This window comes from Mustela nigripes, chromosome 3, assembly GCF_022355385.1.
Source record: "Mustela nigripes isolate SB6536 chromosome 3, MUSNIG.SB6536, whole genome shotgun sequence".
Lineage (NCBI taxonomy): Eukaryota > Metazoa > Chordata > Mammalia > Carnivora > Mustelidae > Mustela > Mustela nigripes.
Window position 1 is genome coordinate 114087032 of NC_081559.1, and position 15769 is coordinate 114102800.

Below are 15769 nucleotides of genomic sequence, written 5' to 3' on the forward strand. Positions count from 1 at the left end.
AGAAATGAAAGATATTCAAATTGGCAATGAAGAAGTCAAACTCTCTCTCTTCGCAGATGACATGATACTTTATATGGAAAACCCAAAAGTCTCCACCCCCAAACTACTAGAATTCATACAGCAATTCAGTAATGTGGCAGGATACAAAGTCAATGTGCAGAAATCAGTTGCTTTCTTATATGCTATCAATGAAAATACAGAATGGGAATTTAGAGAATCAATTCCATTTATTATAGCACCAAGAACCATAAGGTACCTGGGAATAAACCTAACCAAAGACATAAAGGATCTATACTCGAGGAACTACAGAATACTCATGAAAGAAATCGAAGAGAACACAAAAAGATGGAAGACCTTTCCATGCTCTTGGATCAGAAGAATAAACATTGTTAAAATGTCTATACTGCCTAGAGCAATCTATATTTTTAATGCCATTCCAATCAAAATTCCACAGGCATTTTTCAAAGACCTGAAGCAAACAATCTTAAAATTTGTATGGAATCAGAAGAGACCCCAAAATTGCTAAAGAAATATAGAAAAAGAAAAACAAAACTGGGGGTATCACATTGCCTGATTTCAAGCTTTCCTACAAAGCTGTGATCACCAAGACATCATAGTACTGGCATAAAAACAGACACATAGACCAGTGGAACAGAGTGGAGAGCCCAGATATGGATCCTCAACTCTATGGTCAAATAATCTTCAACAAAGCAAGAAAAAATATACAGTGGAAAAAAGACCATCTCTTCAATAATGGGTGCTGGGAAAATTGGACAGCTTTATGTAGAAGAATGAAACGACCATTCTCTTACACTGTACACAAAGATAAACTCAAGATGGATAAAAGACCTCAACATGAGACAGGAATCCTTCAGAATCCTAGAGGAAAACATAGGCAGTAACCTCTTCTATATCAGCCACAGCAACTTCTTTCAATATATGTCTCCAAAGGCAAAGGAAATAAAAGTGAAAATAAACTTTTGGGAGTTCATCAAGATCACAAGCTTCGGCACAGCAAAGGAAACAGTTAACAAAACAAAACCCACGAAATGGGAGAAGATACTTACAAATGACAGTACAGGCAAAAGGCTGATATCCAGGATCTATCAAGAAATTCTCAGAATCAACACACATGAAACAGAAAATTATGTCAAAAAATGGGCAGAAGACATGAATAGACACTTCTCCATTGAAGACATACAAATGGCTATCAGACACATGAAAAAATGTTCATCATCACTAGCCATCAAGGAGATTGAAATAAAAACCACATTGAGATACCACCTTACAGCATTTAGAGTGGCCAAAATCAACAAGACAGGGAAAAACATGTGCTGGAGAGGATGTTGAGAAAGGGGAACCCTCTTACACTGTTGGTGGGAATGAAGGTTGGTGCAGCCATTTTGGAGAACAGTGTGGAGATTCCTCAAGAAATTAAAAATAGAGCTTACTGATGACCCTGCAATTGCACCACTGGGTATTTACCCCAAAGATACACGTATAGTGAAAAGAAGGTCCATCTGTACCCCAATGTTTATAGCGGCATGGCCACGGTCGCCAAATTGTGGAAAAAACCAAGATGCCCTTCAATAGGCGAATGGATAAGGAAAATGGGGTCCATATACACTATAGAGTATTATGTCTCCATCAGAAAGGATGAATACCCAACTTTGTATCAACATGGATGGGACTGGAAGAGATTTTGCTGAGTGAAATAAGTCAAGCAGAGAGAGTCACTTATCATATGGCTTCACTTATTTGTGGAGCATAAGAAATAACATGGAGGACATGGGGAGATGGAGAGGAGAAGGGAGTTGATGGAAATTGGAGAGGGAGATGAACCATGAGGGACTATGGACTCTGAAAAACAATCTGAGGGTTTTGAAGGGGGAGGGGATGGGGAGTTGTGCCAGCTTGGTGGTGGGTATTGTGGAGGGCATGTATTGCATGGAGCACTGGGTGTGGTGCATACACAATGAATTCTAGTATACTGAAAACTAATTAAAAAAATAAAAATTTAAAAAATATTGAAATAGAATTATAAGAAAAAGAATAAAACTACTACTTTAGAATAAATACATCTTTATATATTTATAATATATTTGATATGCCAAGGAGTGGGCTTTCCCTTGTTTGAACTTTAAGAGCAGGAGAAATAAAACTTTGAAAAATAACTAACAGTATTAAGTACTCACAGTTATTGAGCATGGTACAACTGTTTTCAGTACATTACCAAGTTAGAAAAAGTAAGGTACTTGATGATAGGCCTTTCTGAATTTCTTTTTTGAAAATTTCCTGAAGATTCTTATGAGACTGTGAAAGGAAGTATATAAAGATGGAATTGATGGGATATAGAAACTCATACCTGTCACTGGAACATGCGTGTTGCACAAATGGTGCAAGCTGATTAGTAGAACAATCTAATAGGTTAGGAGAATTAGTAGAATAAGTCTATTAGTCTATTACTACTTAGTAAAATTAATTATAAGTATTATAATTAATTAGTAGAACAAGTCATCAGGCTGATTAGCAGAATGATCATGTGCTCCCAAAGCCAAACATATTCATGGTCATTGATCTGTGTATTTGGATTAAAGAGATTAATACAAATTCAGAAATACACACTCGTCTTCTTTTCTTCTTCCTCCACAGTTGGAAAAATGAAGAAATTCTGAGGGAAATCCAGCCTCTGTTTACTCTTCAATCAGTATGAACACAAAAAGTATCAACCAGTTCCCTTGTTTCGGCCAAATTAGTTTCATTAGGTCAGAAGAGACAAGACTGTAATCACCATATAGAAAGAAGAGGTGAACTATTTTTAAACATCTTTAAATATGTTGCAAAATGCTAGTGTGAAATTACAGTTAGGTTTCACATGTTCTCCTTGCCCTTTCAACACTTATTCACTGGTGCTAGAGAAAGTATTGCTCTAAATCAAGTGGGAGAGCAGGATTGGGAGAGCGGAAATAGTAGCATAGTAAAGGTTCTGGAAATCTTCATCTGTAGCCTGCCCAGAATGTTGACCAAACTTTGTGTAGTACAGAACACCTCGTGCCACTCAAGTGCAACAAGAAAACACAAATAATAAGAGCAAAGACAGATTTTTAAAAATCTAGACAAAAAATAATTTTCAATGCACTGCAACATTTTTATGATCTTAGAAACTCTCCGCCAGATTCTGTTTACTGTGGTAACATGAGAACTGAATAGAAATGAGTATATTTTGCTATTTGGGGATGCACCTTAGTCAAAGAACAATTAAACTTCCCCTTCCAGGGAAGATCTTTTCTCTTGTTATTAGATTTTAGAAAGCTCAGGTTTTCCTATTTTAAAGGTCACTTTTTCTACTTGAATGAAGCTGCTAACTTAGCCTTCTTAAAAATCGCTTGAAAAGCCATGAGGGTCACCTGACAAACGTGAAGCCAAAGCAGTCATTTACCACAACCAGAAAACTGATTGGGTATGAAAATGTGTAAGTTTTTATTTCCAAGGGAATTATTACCTATATTGACCCCATTATATAAATTTTTATTTAAATACTGGAATTTCTACTAACATATGGGACACACAAATAGAATTGTCAGAATGTGTTCCATATCCTGGAGGGCAAGCTCGAGATTCTGACTATTGCCCTTGCCCTCCAACATGAATGCCAGAATAGCATAATTTTTATGCATTTATAGAACAGACTTCCATTTCAGTGTTACCTCCTTCAAGGAAGGATTTTCATCTAAAATGAGCTTTAAAATAAATAGAATAAGATATTAATAGTCATTAAGCATCAAATCTCAGGTAATTGTTGTGGATTCTATAATGTAATATTATAATGAAGTCAAACATTAACACTTAAAGTACTATCAAGTAGTCATCAGTTGATTTCATTTGTGTCCAGAGACTGGGACAGATTGGACAGAATTTTCCTTTGATGACACAGTGTGCTTCTTGTACGCAGGGTGCTTCCTGGTAACATTTTAATTCATATCTCCAGGACTCTTTTGAAAAGAGTTCCTCAGGAAACAAACAAGGAAATGTGGACTTCTCTGAAGTGAAAAAGGCTACTAGCCAGACAAAACTGCAAATATCATGTTTGATGTTGATGACCTGTGTCCTTTTTGTGACTTCAGTTGTTAAGAGATAACACTAGTAATCCAGATTTTAGATTTTTCTGAACACTGGTAAAGATGAACTAGAATTAGTTAGGACCTGGAAACCCAAATTCAAATATACCAAAATTAATACACCATATGTATTTCAGAGAAGTTTTTCAGAAATACTGATACCTTGAGGAAACATGGAGACTCTCCCCTCTTCCCTCTCTGTCCTCTCTCTCCTCATTGTTCCTGCTCTCTTTTTTTAGCTCATTACAAGTTGCATGTAATAAGATATATGAAGAACACAGAATTCTAAAGCCTAATGACATATATCAAAGTAAACATGCGGTTGACTGAGACACTAAGGTCAAGAGGCTGAATGTAGCCTGTGTACCATCATTCCTCTCAAACTCTCATGTAATGTTACCTATATTTTGACACTTATTCCTTTTCACTTATTTAGAGCTTTAAGTTCCTTAACACCACTGCTTAGTTTTTCATTTTGTTTTATGTAAATGATATCATACAAGATGTATACGTCTGGGTCTGACTTCTTGCATTCAAATTTTTATCTGTGAGATCCATTTCTGTTGTAGGGAGCTGTGGTTTGTTGATTTTTAATGATTTGCTGAATTCCATTCTATTAATAAAACACAGTTTATGTATGCATCCTGCTGCTAAGGGGAATTTAGGTTGTTTCTACTTTTTGTATAATAAACAATGCAGTTCCAAATGGTTTGGCATATATCTCTGACACATAGATCCATTTGTCAGTTTTTACCTTTATGTTTAGTGCTTATTTTTGAATGTCCTGTTGATTAAATCTGGCCTATCACCAGACCACTGGATAGCTATCGGCCTTTTTACCTCCTGGAGTTTAATTATTTAGCATTTTACCTATTGATTTATGTTGTAATTGAATTTTGTATGTGATATAAGGTGAACACCAAGCTTTATTTTCTTCCACAAGGTTATGCAATTGGTCTAGCACCCTTTACTGAAAAGAACAATTCTTTCACAATGTTTCATAATACCATTCATTTTTTTCCCCTTTAAATCATGTTCTGGGCTTCATCTAAACTCTTTTGAGTTCCACTAGTTTCTTTCTCTTTTTTAGGACCCCAAATCCTAGCTTCTCAAAACTTTGGATACACAGTAAAGCACATCTTCCTTATCTTCTATTTCCCCATGTCTATCCTTGGCCTTCAAAGTTTCACATAAAGTTAAAATCACTTGTCAAGTTCTACAATAAGACTGTAATACAATTTGGAATGCTGTTGTCATATTGAATATATGGAGTAACTTGGGGAGTATTTACATCTTTCTAGTATTGAATTGTATTTAATTTTCAGATTTGTGTTGACCTGAAAAGTTTGTCTTAAAGTTTTATCTTCTGAAATAGTCTGAAACATTGGTATTACTTACTCATTTACTTATTCAGAATAGTTGCCTTAATCCAGAGTATCCTTTCAGGGAGAATTTGAAATTATGGATGTTTCTTTCATAGTTAAAGGAATATTAGATTTCAAATTTTCTTCATGTAGTTTTGATAAGCTCTATTTTCCTAGAAATTGTCAGTACATGGCCCTTTTTTTTTTAAATTATCAGCAGGAAGTTATTTATAATATTTTCCCATTTTTTAAGTATGTGTGATAGGTGGTAACTGTTGGGTTCATGGTCAAAGGAATGAGACTAATACAAAGCAAAGGTCAAGCAAAGCTTTATTTTGTGCCAAGCATTGAGAATCAAACTGACCGGTCAGGGCCATCTCTAACAAAGAGGAGACCCTTCCCCGCCTCACAGACTAACTTTTATAGAGCAAAGGCCATGTGGTTGAGCCTGGCTACACATAGGTGGCCAATGAGATTACCATTTACCCTAGTAGATATTTGAACTAGCCTATCACCTTGGTCAGAATTGGCATCCAAAAGGCAGGGCCCACTCTCCCTGGTAGCTAGGGAGACAGTATGTATGCTCCACTGATTGGATGTCTCCACCTGGCCTGACCTGCCCTTGTATCTGGGCTTTGCAAATAAGTTCCTCTGGAGGGGCAGGGTCAATCTAAGTCTATCGCATAGGGTCAATCTAAGTTTACTGCATAAACAACAAAATGGCTCCCTCTGCCCAAGTAGGCCCTTACAGTAACATATCTTTTTTTTTTTAAAGATTTTATTTATTTACTTGAGAGACAGTGAGAGAGAGCATGAATGAGGAGAAGGTCAGAGAGAGAAGCAGACTCCCCATGGAGCTGGGAGTCCGATGCGGGACTCGATCCCGGCACTCCAGGATCATGACCTGAGCTGAAGGCAGTCGTCCAACCAACTGAGCCACCCAGGCGTCCCCAGTAACATATCTTTTAAATAGTGATTTTTACTTTTGTGTTTCTTAATTTCGTTAGTCATTTTGAAAAATTACTTATTAATTGACTTGTGTGTTCTTTTTGTTGTTTTCGATATCATTAACTGTCACTTTTATTTTTAATTTTAATTTTTCAGTTTGCTTTCTCTATATATAAAATAGATATCTAAATTAGTTCAGTTTTCTTTTTTTTTTTTCTAACATATGAATTTAAAGCTATAAATTTTTTTCCAAGTCTGGATTATTTCATAGTTTTTAAATTAATTATTTAGTGAAAACAAAAACAAACCCAGAACATATAAACTAGGAAAAAGCAATCATTCATAGTAGCTAATAAAAAAAAAAGTACTCTTGGGCAAAGTGCTGATAAAAAATACAAAACCCAAATGAACAACATTATAAATTGAGAAGTAAATTTTTGAATGAACATATTTTTATATATAAATTTTAAACTAGTAAATTTGAAAGTAGAGATGTTTTGAAAGACAGTTTTATATAGATAAAAATGCCAAAACTGACTGAAGAGTTGCAAAGTTGATTATTTCAATACTATATAAGGCTAAAATATAGACAATAAGAGGAAATAAAAAATTAAAATAAATTCACTACAACTGTTTGAAGAGCAATCACAGAGATATGCAGAGTAAATGGTCAGAAGACTCAATGAGACAAAAGCAAAATAGATATATATTTTATACTTTTTGGAGAATGGAGCCCATTTTTAAGAATTCCTGTGAGTATGTAGTTTTGGTTTTTTTTTTTTTTTTTTTTTGGTTTTGGTTTTTGTTTTTTTAATATCCACATTAAAACTGTAGTAACATTCTGCACTTATGGTGTGGTCCAGAACAGCAAGTTCACATGCTTGAAACTGTAACTGACTCAGTTATCAAGCAGTATTTATTTGACAATTTGTAGGACACGTCTTCTTGGGAGCCCACATGCGCAGAGAAGCATGTTGATTTTCTAGGTTTAATGGGCAGTAGAAGAAGTGACAGGAATTTATTTATGTAACTCCTGGAGGGAGGCAGCCTAGCCCTAGTCAGGACTCAATGCTGTCAACCAAAGTAGACAGTTGATCACTCCATGTTTAGCAAATGATCATGCAGACTAATGGCAAACATGCCTGAAAGGTGAGGGGCAGAGGAGTGAGCCTGACCAGGAAGAATTTACTATAGACCAGGAATACTTTGCTTCTGTTTCTACATAGATTAAAAATATGGATGCTATTTAAGGAATTATTAAAAGTTCCTTCTCCTTAAGGGTAATAACCAAATTGAAATTAAAATTAGCTTTAAACTTTAAAAATGATTACTTGGGGGAGGTGAGAATAAAAGGAAAGCCTGTGCTTTTTTATTTTTCCCCCCACAAGAAAAACAAAACCCAAGGAGAAAATGGCTTTTTTTTTTTAATCTGAGAAATAGTAATTCTACTGGATCTTATCATCAACTATCTTTCTGTCATGGAGTTTTAATGATTGAGTCACTGGAACAGAGGTCTTTGGTATAACTTGTTGAGTTGAAATAATTGGATATCCTGGGAATACAATCAATAATAGGAGGAAGAACCAATTTTTCTGGAAAGTCATAATGCAAATTTCCACCAATTATGCACATCCTACTTGCCTTGACTATACAAATCCAAAATCGCATTCTTAGATTGTAGCAAGTTTCCAGTATTCGTGGACACTGTATTCTGTCCCACCAAATGTAACAGAAAGAAAATGTGTCTTCTATGAACATGGATAATAGAAATTATCAGTAAATGCCCCTTAAGTAAATTGAAAGACATGTTTTCCCCAGGTGATCTAAATATTTTTAAGTGTTTTTACACATTCCATCAAACATCTGTTCTCTAGAATATAGAGCTACTGCATTACCATCAGCTAGTTATTTTTTCCAGTTATTAATGTGGTAGGTTTGGATTTAAAAACTTAGTTCTGTGGTTAACAGGAAACAAAGGTAGAAATAATCTGTTCCAAATACTGCCTCCTCACAAGAGGAGGCAAGAACTCAAGTATAGACAGCTCCAAATCATCAACTAATTAGACCAGTGACCTTCTAGTGATTTTTGCTGCTGCCGCTGCTGCTGTTGTCCTTTATTGAGCTGGAAAGCTCTTAATTCAAAGAAACCTGTAGTGGGGATCCACCACACAACAAAGAAAGCAGAGCTTCTCTGGATAAAGCAGGTCGGGTCACCTGCTTTTGGCAGCTAAGGTCATGCACTCCACTCACATGATAAAGTCCTTTTCTAAATTAGATGGAGTTCCATAGATTGTTCACAAAGGCTCTTTCTGATCCATCTATCTATCCATCTTATCTATCTTTTGAAAAAGATAACAACTTTTCCATTAACCTTTATTGCTAGTACAGATAATGACCATTCCTTTGGTTATGACTATAGACTTTTTAAAACACAAATGTCCTGGCAGGGGTAATTAATTCAATCCATTATCAATTATTAACACATGAAAATAAATTTTCACAACTCTTCCTTATGGCATGAAAATAGATAAAAACATATTATACCCCAAAATATTATAGAAGCTTCAACATTTTAAACCAAATTTCTGCTTCATCAAATTTCTCTAAGATGCAGGTTGGTTGTATTTTAATATAATTTTAATTACATTTTATAAAATAAGAGGTAGAGAATCTTAGATTTGGAAAGTCCACAGAATCAAGGAAGTGGTCAGAGATGAAGTCAAGATAGCCAGGATGACAGCAAGTCTTGTCACTTGGAATGTTGCCAATCAGTTAAGAAGCTGGCGGGGGAACAATTATCCACAGGTCTTTTGTGATTCTACACACCTTGTGAAGAGCTGTTGATAGCTTTTGTTCTCAATTACCTTTTCCAAGTTTCATATAGAAAACAGCCTTAGGAAAAAAAGTGTCTCTTTCCAGGATAGAGGCAGATACATTTCTCTGCTAGGTTGTTCCAGATAATGTCTCCTTTTGAGGAAGAGGTAAAGCAGGTTTGCCATTCTCCCATCCTACCCATATTGTATTTCCTGCTAGGCCAGGAGTAATACAGTTTTTTGTCTCTGTCTTCTATGTTCTGCCACCATCTATAAAATTATGGCAGGCTAAATTGTCAGCGTCTAGTGTAAAATCTCACCCCCTTCTGCAATCTTCACAGCAGTGTATTATACAGAAAAGGTCAAGAAAAGAAAGTATTGCTCCCAATAAGTAGTGCAACGGGGCCTCTACTGGCCAAGAATTGACATGAAAATTCTACTAAACAAGGATTGAACAGAAGAAAAAAATGAGCTCTCACAAGTTACTGGAAAAGATAAGAGAATAAACAGACAAGCAACTGTTCACAAAAAGGGGTTCTTTTTGTCTTGGACATGATTATTAGCTTGAGACCATCAGGTCCAAATTTGTTTTACTCCTTAGTCCTGTTTCTGTAGGTTAGCACAAAGAAACCCAAACCCATAACATTCTTCACTGCTTTTGTTCTAATACACATAGAGTTCTCCTGTCTCCCCTGTCCTTCCCCACACAAAGTCCTTATCCTTCTTCCTGATTTGTATTGTTCCACAGCATTCATGACCATAGGACTGTATTGTGCATGTTCTGTAGGACTTCCTTGTTTGAGTTCTTCCACTAGAATATAAGCTCCAAAATGGTAGAGATTTATGTCTATTCTGTTCCCTTTATTAATCTTTACTTCTGAAATAGAGTCTAGCATTGCATAAGTAATAAATAAACATTTATCAGGATGAATTAGTTAGTAGGTGAACGGAGGAACAGGATGGGGATTGTGGTTAAACATTTCCATTTTTTTCAAGACTTTTATTTCCTTTGAGCCTTCCCTCCCAGACCCACTTCTTAAAGCATGGTTTTAATCTGGACCCTTAAATGGCTAATATGACAGGTTTTCAAATTTATGTAAATAGAAAAATACCTCCAGCTTTAAAAGGAAAACATAAATATGGAATCCTTATTTGGGGTATATAAATTTGAAGCTGGTGACAAGACAACATTGGCTGGGTGACAGTGCATAGAAAGAAAAAAATGGGGGTGCCTGGGTGGGTCAGTGGGTTAAAGCCTCTGCCTTCAGCTCAGGTCATGATCCCAGGGTCCTGGGATGGAGCCTCACATTGGGCTCTCTGCTCAGTGCAGAGCCTGCTTCCCCTGCCCCACCTCTGTCTCTGCCTACTTGTGATCTCTGTCAAATAAATAAAAAAAAATTTGGAAAAAAAAGGAAGAAAAAAATGGCTTGGCAATCAGAAAGGATGAATACCCAACTTCTGCATCAACATGGATGAAATTGAAGGAGATTATGCTGAGTGAAATAAATCAAGCAGAGAAAGTCAATTATCATATAGTTTCACTTACTTGTGGAACATAAGGAATAAAATAGAGGACATTAGCAGAAGGAAAGATAAAGTCAGTTGGGGTAAATTGGGGGAGGGAGATGAAACATGAGATACTGTGTACTCTGAGAAACAAACCAGGGGTTTCAGAGGGGAGAGGGGTGGGGGAGGGGTAAGCCTGGTGGTGGGTATTAAGGAAGGCAGACTGCATAGAGCACTGGGTGTTATACTTAAACAATGAATCTTGGAACTGTATCAAAAACTAATCATGTATTTTATGGTGAATAACATAACACAATAAAAAAAGAAAGAAAATAAATATGTTTCACGGCTGCCTAAAATGGAAGAAATTTATGAGGGATTAATATTAGTCAATAGTGGTTCTTTCCCTTTATAAATAAAACTACATCATCATTAGCAGGTGATTGTTTAGTCTTTGCCCACATGGGTCAGTTGCATTTACTAATTGATTATATACACACACACACACACACACACGCACACACCCCTACACACAGATAACCATATATACACATGTATAAATATGTATTTTTTAAGGTTCACTTTTTTAAGGAGAGGGAGGGGAAGTTCAAGGGGGGAGGGGCAAAGGGAAAGGAATAGAAAGAATCTGAAGAAAAAAATTCACTGAAGCATGTACATAATCCCATCCGACACACTCTTGCCCATATCCATATACTCATGCACTGACACTATTATACCCATTTACATTATTTGGACTTGTACACATTTAAAAAAAAACTCTTGTAAATTAATATGTTCTTATAAAGAACCATATATTCCTGATTTCTGTTTAGAGAATAAGAATAAAATTTTCACTTAGCCAGAGGTCAGCAAAATATGACCTACGGGAAAAATCCAGCCCAGTCGCTGATTTTATAAATGAAGGTTTATTGAAATACAGCCTAAATCAGTTATTTTGTGTATTATTTATGTCTGCTTTCATGCTATAACTACAGAGTAGATACAGGACTGTATGTCCCACAAAGCCTTAAGTACTTGCAATCTAGCCACTTAAAGAAAAAGCCAAATCTAGAAGAAAAATCTTTCTGTGTGGGGAAACAGAAAATTCTATTTGTAACCTATTATTCAGAATGCTCCAATGACATAGTGAACTGAATAAGACCGTTTTCTACCAAAAGATCCTACAATGATGGATAATATGGAAGAAAATTATAAAATATGGTTTTACCTCTGCACATACCAGGGAACTGCAAATGAGATTTCTACACAGATTCACCTGAGGCTGCCCCAAGTGACAGGAGACAGGTGACAGGAGACAGAGCTCCAGCCACTGATCAAGAAGCCATGAGGGAGGCTAATACACACTCAAGGTCAAGGTTCTCTAGGAGGGGTAAGAGAATAAAAAATAAATTGTCACTTATGGAAAACAAACTAACAAACTTTTGGCCTATGCTACCAAGAAATCAGTCTGAACTTACACTGCCAAACCAGAATATTAATATGATCAAATCCACCTGCTCTACAGAGAGCCACCTGCTCTACAATCAAGACTTCATAGTGCAGCCACTGTGGAAAGTTCCATACAAAGTTAAAGACAATACTACCTTATGATCCAGTAATCACAGTATTGGGTGTTTACTCCCAAAATACGAAAATGCTAATTCAAAGGATACATGCACTCCCATGTTTATTGTAGCATTATTTACAATAGCCAAGGAATGGAAGCAGCCAGTGTCCACAGATAGATGAATGGATAAAGAAGGTATATGTGTGTGCATGTGTGTGTGTACATATGTGTGTGTGCATACTTATTACACACAATGGATTAATATTCAGCCATAAAAACAATGAAATCTTGCCACGTACATAGCATGTATGGAGCTAGAGAATATAATGTTAAGTGAAAGAAACTGGAGAAAGATAAATACTGTATAACTCACAATGGGTAGAAATTATAATTTTAATTTTTAAAAACTATTTTATTTATTTATTTGTGTGTCTGTGTGTGAGAGAGAGAGAGAGAGATCATGCACAAGCAGTGGGGGCAGCAGGCTGAAGGAGAATAAGACTCCCTGCTGAGCAAGGAGCATGATGCAGGACTCGATCCCAGGACCTAGGCAACATGAGCTGAGCTGAAGGCAGATGCTTAACTGACTGAGCCACCCAGATGTCCCCCAGGAAGAATTTTAAAAAAACAAAATGAACAAGGAAAAAAAAGAGAGAGAGACAAACCAAAAAACAAACTATACAGAGCCAACTGATGGTGACTAGAGTGGAGGTTGGTGGGGAGTACAGGGGAATAGGCAATGGGACTAAACAGTACACTTATCACTATGAGCGCTGAGTGATGTATAGAATTGCTGAACTGCTCACTCTATTGTACACCTGAAACTAATCTAACACTCTGTGCTAACTATGCTGGAATTAAAATAAAAACAAAAAAAATGGGGCATAAACAATGAATCTTAGAACATTGGGGAAAAAAGAGTAACAGAAAATACTCTACAATGACTTAGCTTACAAACCTAAAAAAGAAAATATATTAAAAAGTTAAACACGGGGTGGGGGGGGGGGGGGACGACAAGATGGGGGGGAAGTAGGAGGAGTCAGCCTTTCAACCTGTACCCTAAAGTGAGCTGACTACCTTCCAAAGAACTCCAATCACCCACGAAATCAGCCTGAGATCAGAATTATACACGTCTGGATCTCTACAGGAGCAGAAGACGCCAATGGGCAGGTAAAGTGGAGTGGGAACATTGGACTGATATCAGAAGATAAACAAAAGAGGGAGGGACCCACCAGAGGTGACCAATTGGAAAGTAATATCGCAATATGAGAGTGCCCTATATTTGGGACCAGCATTAACTTGGAGTCTGGTAGAAAGCACTCAAAAAGAGCAAAGGATCCCAGGGGGGGAATTGTGGTAATCAGGGTGGCTAGAGACAGAGGCTTAAGTCCCCAGACCCAGGACAGCCATCCCTGGCACAGCCACCCCTGGCACAGAGCCAGAGAGAGTGTGGCAGAGATACCAGGTCTTGGTCCCTGAGCCACCAGCCACCAGCGCACCTGAGCGCTCGTGGGGTCCAGCTCCCATGAGGGTCTAGGAGCCTCGCCAGACGGCAGAAGCACAGCATTTTTGCAGTCCCCGTGGGAGTGCTGTGCCATGCTATCAGAGTCCAAGTCATGCCCCGAGCCCTTCCCTAAGAGAGGTCAGCACAGGCACCAGCCTGGTGCTCTCAGGCCAAAGGACCAGGCACTCCCAGCCCGGGCCAGCGGAAAAATCTCAGTGTGCGATCTTGCTTGGAACCTCTCTGGCGGTCTGGAGCTGCCCAGTCAGCAGCTGCTGCCATGATTTTGGGTACAAGCAAAAAATCCTGTGTCCCCAGGGACCGCGATTCGGAACCTGATCTGCTAGGGGCCAAGGGGGAATTTATTTGGGCTCTGCAGCCAGACTGAGGCTCCTCTCTGAGAGGGAGGACAGGGTGCAGTTTGCTTTCCTCTAAACCTACAAAAAATATCAAAAGTAGTCAAGGCGAGAGAGGAAAAAAAAAACCTGAACAAATATAAACACTTCCAGAGTACAAAAGCCTGAAAAAAAAAAAGGAAGTTTCCTCAAAGCCCACACCCTTGAGGAGGGGCTGGAGGACTTAACTCAGAGAACATCATTGACTGAAAACCCACGTGGCAGGGCCCTCCCCAGAAAACCAACCTGGAAAGGGAAGAAAAAAAAAAAAAGACTACAAGAGAACAACCACCATGACTTCATAGGACAGCTTTTATTTTTAATTCATTCCCACTATACTGGCTCATTTTTTAAATATAGATAATTTTAACCTATTTACCATCACAGCGAGATGTCCAGTACATCAAATTCCATAATAACCTTATAACCTCAACTTTTTGATACATACACCTGCGTTTTTCTTTTGAATTTTTCTTTTTTAAATTTCTTTTTTTTTAAATTTTAGTTTACTTTAGTCTAGTTTATTCCTTTTATATTTTTATTTTCTAATATTCATATAGAGTTAAACGTCAAGGTAATCCCCTTTCCCCAATCAATGCTACCCCCATATGTAAATGAATTTTTAATCCCCCTTTATCTTAGGAAAGTTGAGTCCTTTAACAAAGATATCAAGATACATCCAGGAAGAATCAAAACAAGCTTCCTCGCCCACACTGAGAATTTGTAACCACTCTCCCATCTTTTTCTTCCACCACTGTTTCTGTGTTCTTGTGTTTGTCCTGATAGTATATAAATCTTACACTTGGGGTTCCTTTAGATAAGGTTCTTCCTTTATTTGTGTGTGTGTGTGTGTGTGTGTGTATATACATATACATATATATATATATATAAATTTTTTCTTGTTATATACTTTTTAAATTTTTTTTTCATTTATTTATTTTCAGCATAACAGTATCATTATTTTTTCACCACATCCAGTGCTCCATGCAATCTGTGCCCTCTATAATACCCACCACCTGGTACCCCGACCTCCCACCCACCCGCCACTTCAAACCCCTCAGATTGTTTTTCAGAGTCCATAATCTCTCATGATTCACCTCCCCTTCCAATTTACCCCAGCCCCCTTCTCTCTAACTCCCCATGTCCTCCATGCTTTTTGTTATGCTCCACAAATAAGTGAAACCATATGATAATTGCCTCTCTCTGCTTGACTTATTTCACTCAGCATAATCTCTTCCAGGCCCGTCCATGTTGCTACAAAAGTTGGGTATTCGTCCTTTCTGATGGAGGCATAATACTCCATCGTGTATATGGACCACATCTTCCTTATCCAATCATCCATTGAAGGGCATCTTGGTTCTTTCCACAGTTTGGCAACCGTGGCCATTGCTACTATAAACATTGGGGTACAGAAGGCCCTTGTTTTCACTACATCTGTATCTTTGGGGTAAATACCCAGGAGTGCAATGGCAGGGTCATAGGGAAGTTCTATTTTTAATTTCTTGAGGAATCTCCACACTGTTCTCCAAAGAGGCTGCACCAACTTGCATTCCCACC